The 12974-nt window shown below is 39.4% G+C and overlaps 1 non-coding gene across 1 annotated transcript; it reads right to left on the reverse strand.

Annotated features, from left to right (window-relative positions):
- Positions 1–5100: 5100 nt before the first annotated feature.
- LOC130952894 (small nucleolar RNA R71) lies at positions 5101–5204 on the reverse strand. Its single transcript, XR_009075069.1, has one exon. It is a non-coding gene; the product is annotated as a small nucleolar RNA R71 (small nucleolar RNA).
- Between the last annotated feature and the right edge of the window lie 7770 nt (positions 5205–12974).

Here is a 12974-nt window from a genome sequence, read left to right on the forward strand (position 1 = left end):
TGGGCCCCGGAAGTGGATTTATGCATCAATTGCTTACTTTTGTAAACCCTAGTAGCTAGTTTAGTATAAATAGAACTTTTTACTAGTGTATTAGACATCTTTGGTCTCAGTTTTATTTTATTATTCATCTTAGGAGACTATTGATCACATTTTGGGGGGCTGGCCTCTCGGCCATGCCTGGACCTTCATCACTTATGTATTTTCAACGGTGGAGTTTCTACACACCATAGATTAAGGGTGTGGAGCTCTGTTGTACCTCAAGTTTTAATGCAATTACTACTATTTTCAATTCAATTCGAATTATTCCTGTTCTAAGATATTCGTTGCACTTCAACTTGATGAATGTGATGATCCGTGACACTCATCATCATTCTCACCTATGAACGCGCGTGATTGACAACCACTTCCGTTCTACCTTAGACCGGGCGCATATCTCTTGGATTCCTTAATCAGAATCTTCGTGGTATAAGCTAGAATTGATGGCGGCATTCATGGGAATCCGGAAAGTCTAACCTTGTCTGTGGTATTCCGAGTAGGATTCCGGGATTGAATGACTGTGACGAGCTTCAAACTCTTGAAGGCTGGGCGTTAGTGACAGACGCAAAAGAATCACGGGATTCTATTCCAACCTGATTGAGAACCGATAGATGATTAGCCGTGTTGTGACAGAGCATTTGGACCATTTTCACTGAGAGGATGGGATGTAGCCATTGACAACGGTGATGCCCTACATACAGCTTGCCATGGAAAGGAGTAAGAAGGATTGGATGAAAGCTGTAGGAAAGCAGATATTCAATAGGGACAAGCATCTCCATACGCTTATGGTGCACGAAATTGTGATCACTACTTTTCACAACTCAAATAATCCCCGGTAATGAATCCAAAGACTTGGTGCTCAATACCATGGCATAAACACATCTTCGCACAACTAACCAGCAAGTGCACTGAGTCGTCCAAGTAATAAACCTTACGCGAGTAAGGGTCGATCCCACGGAGATTGTTGGTATGAAGCAAGCTATGGTCATCTTGTAAATCTTAGTCAGGCAGACTCGCATGGTTACGAATGATAACATAAAATATAAGATAAGGATAGAGATACTTATACAATTCATTGGTGAGAACTTCAGATAAGCGTATGAAGATGCTTTGTCCCTTCCGTCTCTCTGCTTTCCTACTGTCTTCATCCAACCCTTCTTACTCCTTTCCATGGCAAGCTGTATGTTGGGCATCACCATTGTCTGTGGCTACAGTCCCGTCCTCTCAGTGAAAATGTTCAACGCACCCTGTCACGGCACGGCTATTCAGCTGTCGGTTCTCGATCATGTCGGAATAGAATCCAGTGATTCTTTTGCGTCTGTCACTAACGCCCCACAATCGCGAGTTTGAAGCTCGTCACAATCATTCAATCATTGAATCCTACTAAGAATTCCACAAACAAGGTTTAGACCTTCCGGATTCTCTTGAATGCCGCCATCAATTCTAGCTTATACCACGAAGATTTCGGTTAAGGAAATCCAAGAGATATCCACCCAATCTAAGGTTGAACGGAGGTGGTTGTCAGTCACATGTTCATAGGTGAGAATGATGATGAGTGTCACGGATCATCACATTCATCAAGTTGAAGAACAAGTGATATCTTGGAACAAGAACAAGCTGAATTGAATAGAAGAACAATAGTAATTGCGTTAATACTCGAGGTACAGCAGAGCTCCACACCTTAATCTATGGTGTGTAGAAACTCCACCATTGAAAATACATAAGAACAAGGTCTAGGCATGGCCGTGAGGCCAGCCCCCCAGTGATCAAAAGATTCAAAGATCTCCAAATGAAAAATACAATAGTAAAAGGTCCTACTTATAGGGAACGAGTAGCTTAAGAATTACAAAGATGAGTAAAAGACATAAAAATCCACTTCCGGGCCCACTTGGTGTGTGCTTGGGCTGAGCATTGAAGCATTTTCGTGTAGAGACTCTTCTTGGAGTTAAACGCCAGCTTTTGTGCCAGTTTGGGCGTTTAACTCCCATTCTTGTGCCAGTTCCGGCGTTAAACGCCGGGCAGTTTTGAGCTGATTTGGAACGCCGGTTTGGGCCATCAAATCTCGGGCAAAGTATAAACTATTATACATTGCTGGAAAGCCCAGGATGTCTACTTTCCAACGCCGTTGAGAACGCGCCAATTGGACTTCTGTAGCTCCAGAAAATCCACTTCGAGTGCAGGGAGGTCAGAATCCAACAGCATCTGCAGTCCTTTTAGTCTCTGAATCAAATTTTTGCTCAGATCCCTCAATTTCAGCCAGAAAATACCTGAAATCACAGAAAAACACACAAACTCATAGTAAAGTCCAGAAAAGTGAATTTTAACTAAAAACTAATAAAAATATACTAAAAACTAACTAAATCTACTAAAAACATACTAAAAATAATGCCAAAAAGCGTACAAATTATCCGCTCATCAGCTTATCTGAAATTCCCACCATTAATTTACATAAGTATTTCTATCCTATTTTATTTATCTTTTAATTATCTAATCCAATCATATTTGAATCAGCCTGACTGAGATCTACAAGATGACCATAGATTACTCCATACCAACAATCTCCGTGGGATCGACTCTTACTCACGTAAGGTATTACTTGGACGACCCAGTGCGCTTGCTGGTTAGTTGTGCGGAGTTGTGACTAAGTGTAATTCACGTGTGGGAGCTACCAAGTCATTGGAGCCATTGTTGATGATCACAAAATCCGTGCACCAAGTTTTTGGCGCCGTTGCCGGGGATTGTTCAAGTATGGACAACTGACTGTTTATCTTGTTGCTCATATTAGGTAATTTCCTTTTCAAAAACTTTTCAAAAATCTTTCAAAACAGTTTTTTTTCCTATTTTCAAAATTTTTTTTTAAATAAATCATTCTATGGCTTCAAAACATTTAAGAATGGATTCCAGAGTTTCATGAAGCATGTTGAATCCTGGCTGGCTGCAAAGCCATATTCAAACTCCTTTGGAATTGGTCTTCAACTAAATGCATGTAATTCCATCCTAAAGCTGACTTGCTATTAAGCCATGTCCAACCCTTTGATTGGAGCTTTGGGCTAATATTGAAAGATTCCTGGAATTCTTCTTAAAGATTTTGAATTTCTTATTTTCTTTTTCCTATATGTTTTTCAAAAAAAATAAAAGAAAATACAAAAAAATTAGAAAATCATAAAAATCAAAAATATTTTGTGTTTCTTGTTTGAGTCTTGAGTCAATTTTTAAGTTTGGTGTCAATTGCATGCTTTAAAAATTTTTCTTGCATTTTTCGAAAATTCATGCATTCATGGTGTTCTTCATGATCTTCAAGTTGTTCTTGACAAGTCTTCTTGTTTGATCTTGATGTTTTCTTGTTTTGTGTTGTATGTTGTTTTTCATATGCATTTTTGCATTCATAGTGTCCATGCATTAAAGAATTCTAAGTTTGGTGTCTTGCATGTTTTCTTTACATCAAAAATTTTTCAAAAATATGTTCTTGATGTTCATCATGATCTTCAAAGTGTTCTTGGTGTTCATCTTGACATTCATAGTATTCTTGCATGCATCTTGTGTTTTGATTCATAATTTTCATTTTGTGAGTCATTTTTATGTTTTTCTCTCTCCTCATTAAAAATTCAAAAATAAAAAAAAAATAAAATATATCTTTTCCTTATTTCCCTCCAAATTTTCGAAATTTTGAGTTGACTTGGTCAAAAAAATTTTTAAAAAAATTAGTTGTTTCTTACAAGTCAAGTCAAATTTTCAATTTTAAAAATCCTATCTTTTCAAAACTTTTTCAAAAATCAAATCTTTTTCATTTTTATCTTATGATTTTCAAAAATTTAAAAATATTTTTCAAAAATCTTTTTCTTAATTTTATCTTTATTTTCGAAAATTACACTAACAATTAATGTGATTGATTCAAAAATTTGAAGTTTGTTACTTTCTTGTTAAGAAATGTTCAATCTTTAAATTCTAGAATCATATCTTTTAGTTTCTTGTTAGTCAAGTAATTAATTTTAATTTTAAAAATTAAATCTATCTTATCTTATCTTTTATATCATATCTTTTTCAAAATTTTATCTTTTTCAAAAATTTGATTTTAAAATATTTTTTCTAACTTCTTATCTTCTTATCTTTTCAAATCTTTTTCAACAAACTATTTGATTTTTTGTTTGTTTCTTATCTTTTTCAAAACCACCTAACAACTTTTCTCTCTCTAATTTTCGAAAATACCTCCCTCTTTTTCAAAAATTCTTTTTAATTAACTAATTGTTTTAAATTTTAATTTTAATTCTATCTTATCTTAATTTTCGAAAATCATTAACTCCTTTTCAAAAATATTTTCAAAAATCTCTCTATCATCTTCTTCTATTTATTTATTTATTTACTAACACTTCTCTTCACCTCTCTTCATCTCAATTCACTACCCCTAACCTCACCCTTCTGTTTGGAGTCTCCTTTCTTTATCCCCTTTCTTCTTCTACTAACAATAAGGAACCTCTTTACTGTGACATAGAGGATTCCTCTTTTTTTTCTTGTTCTCTTCTTCCCTATATGAGCAGGAACAAGGAAAAAGGCATTCTTGTTGAAGCTGACCCTGAACCTGAAAGGACTCTGAAGAGGAAATTAAGAGAAGCTAAATTACAACAATCCAGAGACAACCTTACTGCAATTTTCGAACAGGAAAAAGACATGGAAGCCGAACCTAACAACAATAATGCAAGGAGGATGCTTGGTGATTATACTACACCTACTTCCAAGTTTGATGGAAGAAGCATCTCAATCCCTACTATTGGAGCAAACAATTTTGAGCTGAAACCTCAACTAGTTGCTCTAATACAACAAAACTGCAAGTTTTATGGACTTCCATCAGAAGATCCCTATCAGTTTTTAACTGAGTTCTTGTAGATCTGTGAGACTGTAAAGACGAATGGAGTAGATCCTGAAGTCTACAGGCTCATGCTTTTCCCTTTTGCTGTAAGAGACAGAGCTAGAACATGGTTGGATTCACAACCTAAAGATAGCTTGGACTCCTGGGATAAGCTGGTCACGGCCTTCTTGTCTAAGTTCTTTCCTCCTCAAAAGCTAAGCAAGCTTAGAGTGGATGTTCAGACCTTCAAACAAAAAGATGGTGAATCCCTCTATGAAGCTTGGGAAAGATACAAACAGATGACCAAAAGATGTCCTTCTGACATGTTTTCAGAATGGACCATGATAGATATATTCTATTATGGTCTATCTGAGTTCTCTAAGATGTCATTGGACCATTCTGCAGGTGGATCCATTCACCTAAAGAAAACACCCGCAGAAGCTCAAGAACTTATTGACATGGTTACAAATAACCAATTCATGTACACTTCTGAGAGGAATTCTGTGAATAATGGGATGCCTCAAAGGAAGGGAGTTCTTGAAATTGATGCTCTGAATGCCATATTGGCTCAAAACAAAGTGTTGACTCAGCAAGTCAACATGATTTCTCAAAATCTGAATGGATGGCAAAATGCATCCAACAGTACTAAAGAGGCATCTTCTGAAGAAGAAGCTTATGATCCTGAGAACCCTACAATGGCAGAGGTAAATAACATAGGTGGACCTTATGGAAACACCTATAATTCATCATGGAGAAATCATCCAAATTTCTCATGGAAGGATCAACAAAAGCCTCAACAAGGCTTTAATAATGGTGGAAGAAATAGGCTCAGCAATATCAAGCCTTATCCATCATCTTCTCAGAAACAGACAGAGAATTATGAACAGAATACCTCTAACTTAGCAAATTTTGTCTCTGATCTGTCTAAGGCCACTTTAAGTTTCATGAATGAAACAAGGTCCTCCATCAGAAATCTGGAGGCATAAGTGGGCAAGCTGAGTAAGAAAATCACTGAAACACCTCCTAGTACTCTCCCAAGCAATACTGAAGAAAATCCAAAAAGAGAGTGCAAGGCCATTGATATAATCAATATGGCCGAACCTAGAGAGGAAGGAGAGGACGTGAATCCCAATGAGGAAGACCTCATGGGACGTCCCTCAAGCAAGAAGGAGTTTCCTATTGAGGATCCAAAGGAATCTGAGGCTCATATAGAGACAATAGAGATTCCATTAAATCTCCTTCAGCCATTCATGAGCTCTGAAGAATATAAAATGAATTGCTGATGAGCGGATAATTTATACGCTTTTTGGCATTGTTTTTAGGTAGTTTTTAATATGATCTAGTTACTTTTAGGGATGTTTTCATTAGTTTTTATGCTAAATTCACATTTCTGCACTTTACTTTGAGTTTGTGTATTTTTCTGTGATTTCAGGTATTTTCTGGCTGAAATTGAGGGACCTGAGCAAAACTCTGATAGGAGGCTGACAAAGGACTGCTGATGCTGTTAGAATCTAACCTCCCTGCACTCGAAATGGATTTTCTGGAGCAACAAAACTCCAAATGGCGCGCTCTCAACGGCGTTAGAAAGTAGACATACAGAGATTTCCAGCAATATATAATAGTCCATACTTTATTTGTGATTAGATGACGTAAACTGGCGCTCAACGCCAGTTCCATGCTGCATTCTGGAGTCAAACGCCAGAAACACGTCACGAACCAGAGTTGAACGCCCAAAACACATTACTACTTGGCGTTCAACTCCAAGAGAAGCCTCAGCTCGTGGATAGATCAAGCTCAGCCCAAGCACACACCAAGTGGGCCCTGGAAGTGGATTTATGCATCAATTACTTACTTCTGTAAACCCTAGTAGCTAGTTTAGTATAAATAGAACTTTTTACTAGTGTATTAGACATCTTTGGTCTCAGTTTTATTTTTTTATTCATCTTAGGAGACTATTGATCATGTTTTGGGGGCTGGCCTCTCGGCCATGCCTGGACCTTCATCACTTATGTATTTTCAACGGTGGAGTTTCTACACACCATAGATTAAGGGTGTGGAGCTCTGTTGTACCTCAAGTTTTAATGCAATTACTACTATTTTCTATTCAATTCAATTTATTCCTGTTCTAAGATATTCGTTGCACTTCAACTTGATGAATGTGATGATCCGTGACACTCATCATCATTCTCACCTATGAACGCGCGTGATTGACAACCACTTCAGTTCTACCTTAGACCGGGCGCATATCTCTTGGATTCCTTAATCAAAATCTTCGTGGTATAAGCTAAAATTGATGGCGGCATTTGGTGCACGAAATTGTGATCACTACTTTTCACAACTCAAATAATCCTCGGTAATGAATCCAAAAATTTGGTGCTCAATACCATGGCATAAACACAACTTCGCACAACTAACCAGCAAGTGCACTGGGTCGTCCAAGTAATAAACCTTACGCGAGTCAGGCAGACTCAAATGGTTATGGGTGATATATGAATAAAACATAAAGATAAGGATAGAGATACTTATGCAATTCATTGGTGAGAACTTCTGATAAGCGTATGGAGATGCTTTGTCCCTTCCGTCTCTCTGCTTTTCTACTGTCTTCATCCAATCCTTCTTACTCCTTTCCATGGCAAGCTGTATGTTGGGCATCACCGTTGTCAATGGCTACAATCCCGTCTTCTCAGTGGAAATGTTCAACGCACCCTGTCACGGCACGGCTATCCAGCTGTCGGTTCTCGATCATGTCGGAATAGAATCCAGTGATTCTTTTGCGTCTGGCACTAACGCCCCACAATCGCGAGTTTGAAGCCCGTCACAGTCACTCAATCATTGAATCCTACTCATAATACCACAGACAAGGTTTAGACCTTCCGGATTCTCTTGAATGCAGTCATCAATTCTAGCTTATACCACGAAGATTCCGGTTAAAGAACCCAAGAGATATCCACCCAATCTAAGGTAGAACGGAGGTGATTGACAGTCACACGTTCATAGGTGAGAATGATGATGAGTGTCACGGATCATCACATTCATCAAGTTGAAGAACAAGTGATATCTTGGAACAAGAACAAGCTGAATTGAATAGAAGAACAATAGTAATTGCATTAATACTCGAGGTACAGCAGAGCTCCACACCTTAATCTATGGTGTGTAGAAACTCCACCATTGAAAATACATAAGAACAAGGTCTAGGCATGGCCGTGAGGCCAGCCCCCAAAACATGATCAAAGGATTCAAAGACCTAAAGATGATCTAAGATCCCAAGATCTAAATACAAATAGCAAAAGGTCCTATATATAGAGAACTAGTAGCCTAGGGTTTACAGAAATGAGTAAATGACATAAAAATCCACTTCCGGGCCCACTTGGTGTGTGCTTGAGCTGAGCATTGAAGCATTTTCGTGTAGAGACTTCTCTTGGAGTTAAACGCCGGCTTTTGTGCCAGTTTGGGCGTTTAACTCCCATTCTTGTGCCAGTTCCGGCGTTTAACGCCGGGCATTCTTGAGCTGATTTGGAATGCCGGTTTGGGCCATCAAATCTCGGGCAAAGTATGGACTATTATACATTGCTGGAAAGCCCAGGATGTCTACTTTCCAACGACGTTGAGAGCGCGCCAATTGGGCTTCTGTAGCTCCAGAAAATCCACTTTGAGTGCAGCGAGGTCAGAATCCAACAGCATCTGCAGTCCTTTTAGTCTCTGAATCAGATTCTTGCTCAGATCCCTCAATTTCAGCCAGAAAATACCTGAAATCAAAGAAAAATACACAAACTCATAGTAAAGTCCAGAAAAGTGAATTTCAATTAAAAACTAATAAAAATATACTAAAAACTATCTAAAATATACTAAAAACAATGCCAAAAAGCGTACAAATTATCCGCTCATCACAACACCAAACTTAAATTGTTGCTTGTCCCCAAGCAACTGAAAATCAAATAAGATAAAAAGATGAGAATATGCAATGAATTCCAAAAACATCTATGAAGATCAGTATTAATTATATGAGCAGGGCTTTTAGCTTTTTGCCTCTGAACAGTTTTGGCATCTCACTCTATCCTTTGAAATTCAGAATGATTGGCTTCTATAGGAACTCAGAATCCAGATAGTGTCATTGATTCTCCTAGTTAAGTATGATGATTCTTGAACACAGCTACTTTATGAGTCTTGGCCGTGGCCCAAAGCACTCTGTCTTCCAGTATTACCACCGGATACATACATGCCACAGACACATAATTGGGTGAACCTTTTCAGATTGTGACTCAGCTTTGCTAGAGTCCCCAATTAGAGGTGTCCAGGGTTCTTAAGCACAGTCTTTTTGCTTTGGATCACAACTTTATTTCTTTCTTTTTCTTTCTTTTCCTCCTTTTTTTTTCTTTTTTTTTTGTATTCACTGCTTTTTCTTGCTTCAAAAATCATTTTTATGATTTTTCAGATCCTCAGTAACATGTCTCCTTTTTCATCATTCTTTCAAGGGCCAACAATTTTAGCATTCATGAACAACAAATTCAAAAGACATATGCACTGTTCAAGCATACATTTAGAAAACAAAAGTATTGCCACCACATCAAAATAATTAATCTGTTATAAAATTCAAAATTCATGCAATTCTTCTCTTTTTCAATTAAGAACATTTTTCATTTAAGAAAGGTGATGGATTCATAGGACATTCATAACTTTAAGGCATAGACACTAAGACACTAATGATCACAAGACACAAACATAGATAAACATAAGCACAAAATTTCGAAAAACAGGAAAATAAAGAACAAGGAAATTAAAGAACGGGTCCACCTTAGTGATGGCGGCTTGTTCTTCCTCTTGAAGATCTTATGGAGTGCTTGAGCTCCTCAATGTCTCTTCCTTGCCTTTGTTGCTCTTCTCTCATGATTCTTTGATCTTCTCTAATTTCATGGAGGAGGATGGAATGTTCTTGGTGCTCCACCCTTAGTTGTCCCATGTTGGAACTCAATTCTCCTAGGGAGGTGTTGATTTGCTCCCAATAGTTTTGTGGAGGAAAGTGCATCCCTTGAGGTATCTCAGGGACTTCATGATGAGTGGGGTCTCTTGTTTACTCCATCCTTTTCTTAGTGATGGGCTTGTCCTCATCAATGAGGATGTCTCCTTCTATGTCCACTCCAACTGAATAACAGAGGTGACAAATGAGATGAGGAAAGGCTAACCTTGCCAAGGTAGAGGACTTGTCCGCCACCTTATAAAGTTCTTGGGCTATAACCTCATGAACTTCTACTTCTTTTCCAATCATGATGCTGTGAATCATGATGGCCCGGTCTAGAGTAACTTCAGACCGGTTGCTAGTGGGAATGATTGAGCGTTGGATAAACTCCAACCATCCCCTAGCTACGGGCTTGAGGTCATGCCTTCTCAATTGAACCGGCTTCCCTCTTGAATCTCTCTTCCATTGGGCGCCCTCTTCACAAATGACTGTGAGGACTTGGTCCAACCTTTGATCAAAGTTGACCCTTCTAGTGTAAGGGTGTTCATCTCCTTGCATCATGGGCAAGTTGAATGCCAACCTTATATTTTCCGGACTAAAATCTAAGTATTTCCCCCGAACCATTGTAAGCCAATTCTTTGGGTCCGGGTTCACACTTTGATCATGGTTCTTGGTGATCCATGCATTGGCATAGAACTCTTGAACCATTAAGATTCTGACTTGTTGAATGGGGTTGGTAAGAACTTCCCAACCTCTTCTTCGGATCTCATGTCGGATCTCCGAATATTCACTCTTTTTGAGTTTGAAAGGGACCTCGGGGATCACCTTCTTCAAGGCCACAACTTCGTAGAAGTGGTCATGATGCACCCTTGAGATGAATCTCTCCATCTCCCATGACTCGGAGGTGGAAGCTTTTGCCTTCCCTTTCCTCTTTCTAGAGGTTTCTCCGGCCTTGGATGCCATAAATGGTTATGGAAAAACAAAAGGCAATACTTTTACCACACCAAACTTAAAAGGTTTGCTCGTCCTCGAGCAAAAGAATAAAGAAGAGAGTAGAAGAAGAAGAAATAGAGGAGAGGGAGATGGTTTTATAGTTCGGCCAAAGGGGGAAGTAGTGTTTAGGTTGTGTGAAAATGATGGTATGAAGATGGGTTTATATAGGGTGAAGAGAGGGGTAGGGTTCGGCTATGGGAGGGTGGGTTTGGGAGGCAAAGTGGTTTGAATTTGAATGGTGAGGTAGGTGAGGTTTTATGAAGGATGGATGTGAGTGGTGAAGAGAAAGAAGGGATTTGATAGGTGAGGGGTTTTGGGGAAGAGGTGTTGAGGTGATTGGTGAATGGGTGAAGAAGAAGAGATAGGGTGGTGGGGTAGGTGGGGATCCTGTGGGGTCCACAGATCCTGAGGTGTCAAGGAAAAGTCATCCCTGCCCAAGTGGCGAGCAAAAATGCCCTTCATGCCAATTCTGGCATTAAACGCCGGGCTGGTGCCCATTTCTGGCGTTTAACGCCAGCTTCTTGCCCTTTCCTGGCGTTTAACGCCAGTCTGGTGCCCCTTTCTGGCGTTAAACGCCCAGAATGGTGCCAGACTGGGCGTTAAACGCCCATTTGCTAGCTTCACTGGCGTTTAAACGCCAGCAAGTTCTCCTCCAGGGTGTGCTGTTTTTCTTTCTGTTTTTCATTCTGTTTTTACTTTTTTAATTGATTTTGTGACTTCCCATGATCATCAACCTACAGAAAACATAAAATAACAAAGGAAAATAGATAAAATATAACATTGGGTTGCCTCCCAACAAGCGCTTCTTTAATGTCAGTAGCTTGACAGAGGGCTCTCATGGAGCCTCACAGATACTCAGAGCAATGTTGGAACCTCCCAACACCAAACTTAGAGTTTGAATGTGGGGGCTCTGTTTGGCTCTGTTTTGAGAGAAGCTCTTCATGCTTCTTCTCCATGGTGACAGAGGGGTATCCTTGAGCCTTAAACACAAAGGATTCTTCATTCACTTGAATGATCAATTCTCCTCTGTCCACATCAATCACAGCCTTTGCTGTGGCTAGGAAGGGTCTGCCAAGGATGATGGATTCATCCATGCACTTCCCAGTCTCTAGGACTATGAAATCAGCAGGGATGTAATGGTCTTCAATCTTAACCAGAACATCCTCTACAAGTCCATAAGCTTGTTTCTTTGAATTGTCTGCCATCTCTAGTGAGATTCTTGCAGCTTGTACCTCAAAGATCCCTAGCTTCTCCATTACAGAAAGAGGCATGAGGTTTACACTTGACCCTAAGTCACAAAGAGCCTTCTTGAAGGTCATGGTGCCTATGGTACAAGGTATTGAAAATTTCCCAGGATCTTGTCTCTTTTGAGGTAATCTCTGCCTAGACAAGTCATCCAGTTCTTTGGTCAGCAAAGGGGGTTCATCCTCCCAAGTCTCATTACCAAATAACTTGTCATTTAGCTTCATGATTGCTCCAAGCTACTTGGCAACTTGCTCTTTAGTGACATATTCATCCTCTTCAGAGGAAGAATACTCATCAGAGCTCATGAATGGCAGAAGTAAATCCAATGGAATCTCTATGGTCTCAGTGTGAGCCTCAGATTCCCATGGTTCCTCTTTAGGGAACTCATTGGAGGCCAGTGGACGCCCATTGAGGTCTTCTTCAATGGCGTTCACTGCCTCTTCCTCCTCTCCAAATTCGGCCATGTTGATGGCCTTGCACTCTCCTTTTGGATTTTCCTCTGTATTGCTTGGAAGAGTACTAGGAGGGAGTTCAGTAATTTTCTTGCTCAGCTGACCCACTTGTGCCTCCAAGTTTATAATGGAGGACCTTGTTTCAGTCATGAAACTTTGAGTGGTTTTGATTAGATCAGAGACCATGGTTGCTAAGTCAGAGTGGTTCTGCTTAGAATTCTCTGTCTGTTGCTGAGAAGATGATGGAAAAGGCTTGCCATTGCTAAACCTGTTTCTTCCACCATTATTATTGTTGAAACCTTGTTGAGGTCTCTGTTGATCCTTCCATGAGAGATTTGGATGATTTCTCCATGAAGAATTATAGGTGTTTCCATAGGGTTCTCCCATGTAATTCACCTCTTCCATTGAAGGGTTCTCAGGATCATAAGCTTCTTCTTCAGATGAAGCACCC

The sequence above is a fragment of the Arachis stenosperma genome, chromosome 9 (assembly GCF_014773155.1).
Source record: "Arachis stenosperma cultivar V10309 chromosome 9, arast.V10309.gnm1.PFL2, whole genome shotgun sequence".
NCBI lineage: Eukaryota > Viridiplantae > Streptophyta > Magnoliopsida > Fabales > Fabaceae > Arachis > Arachis stenosperma.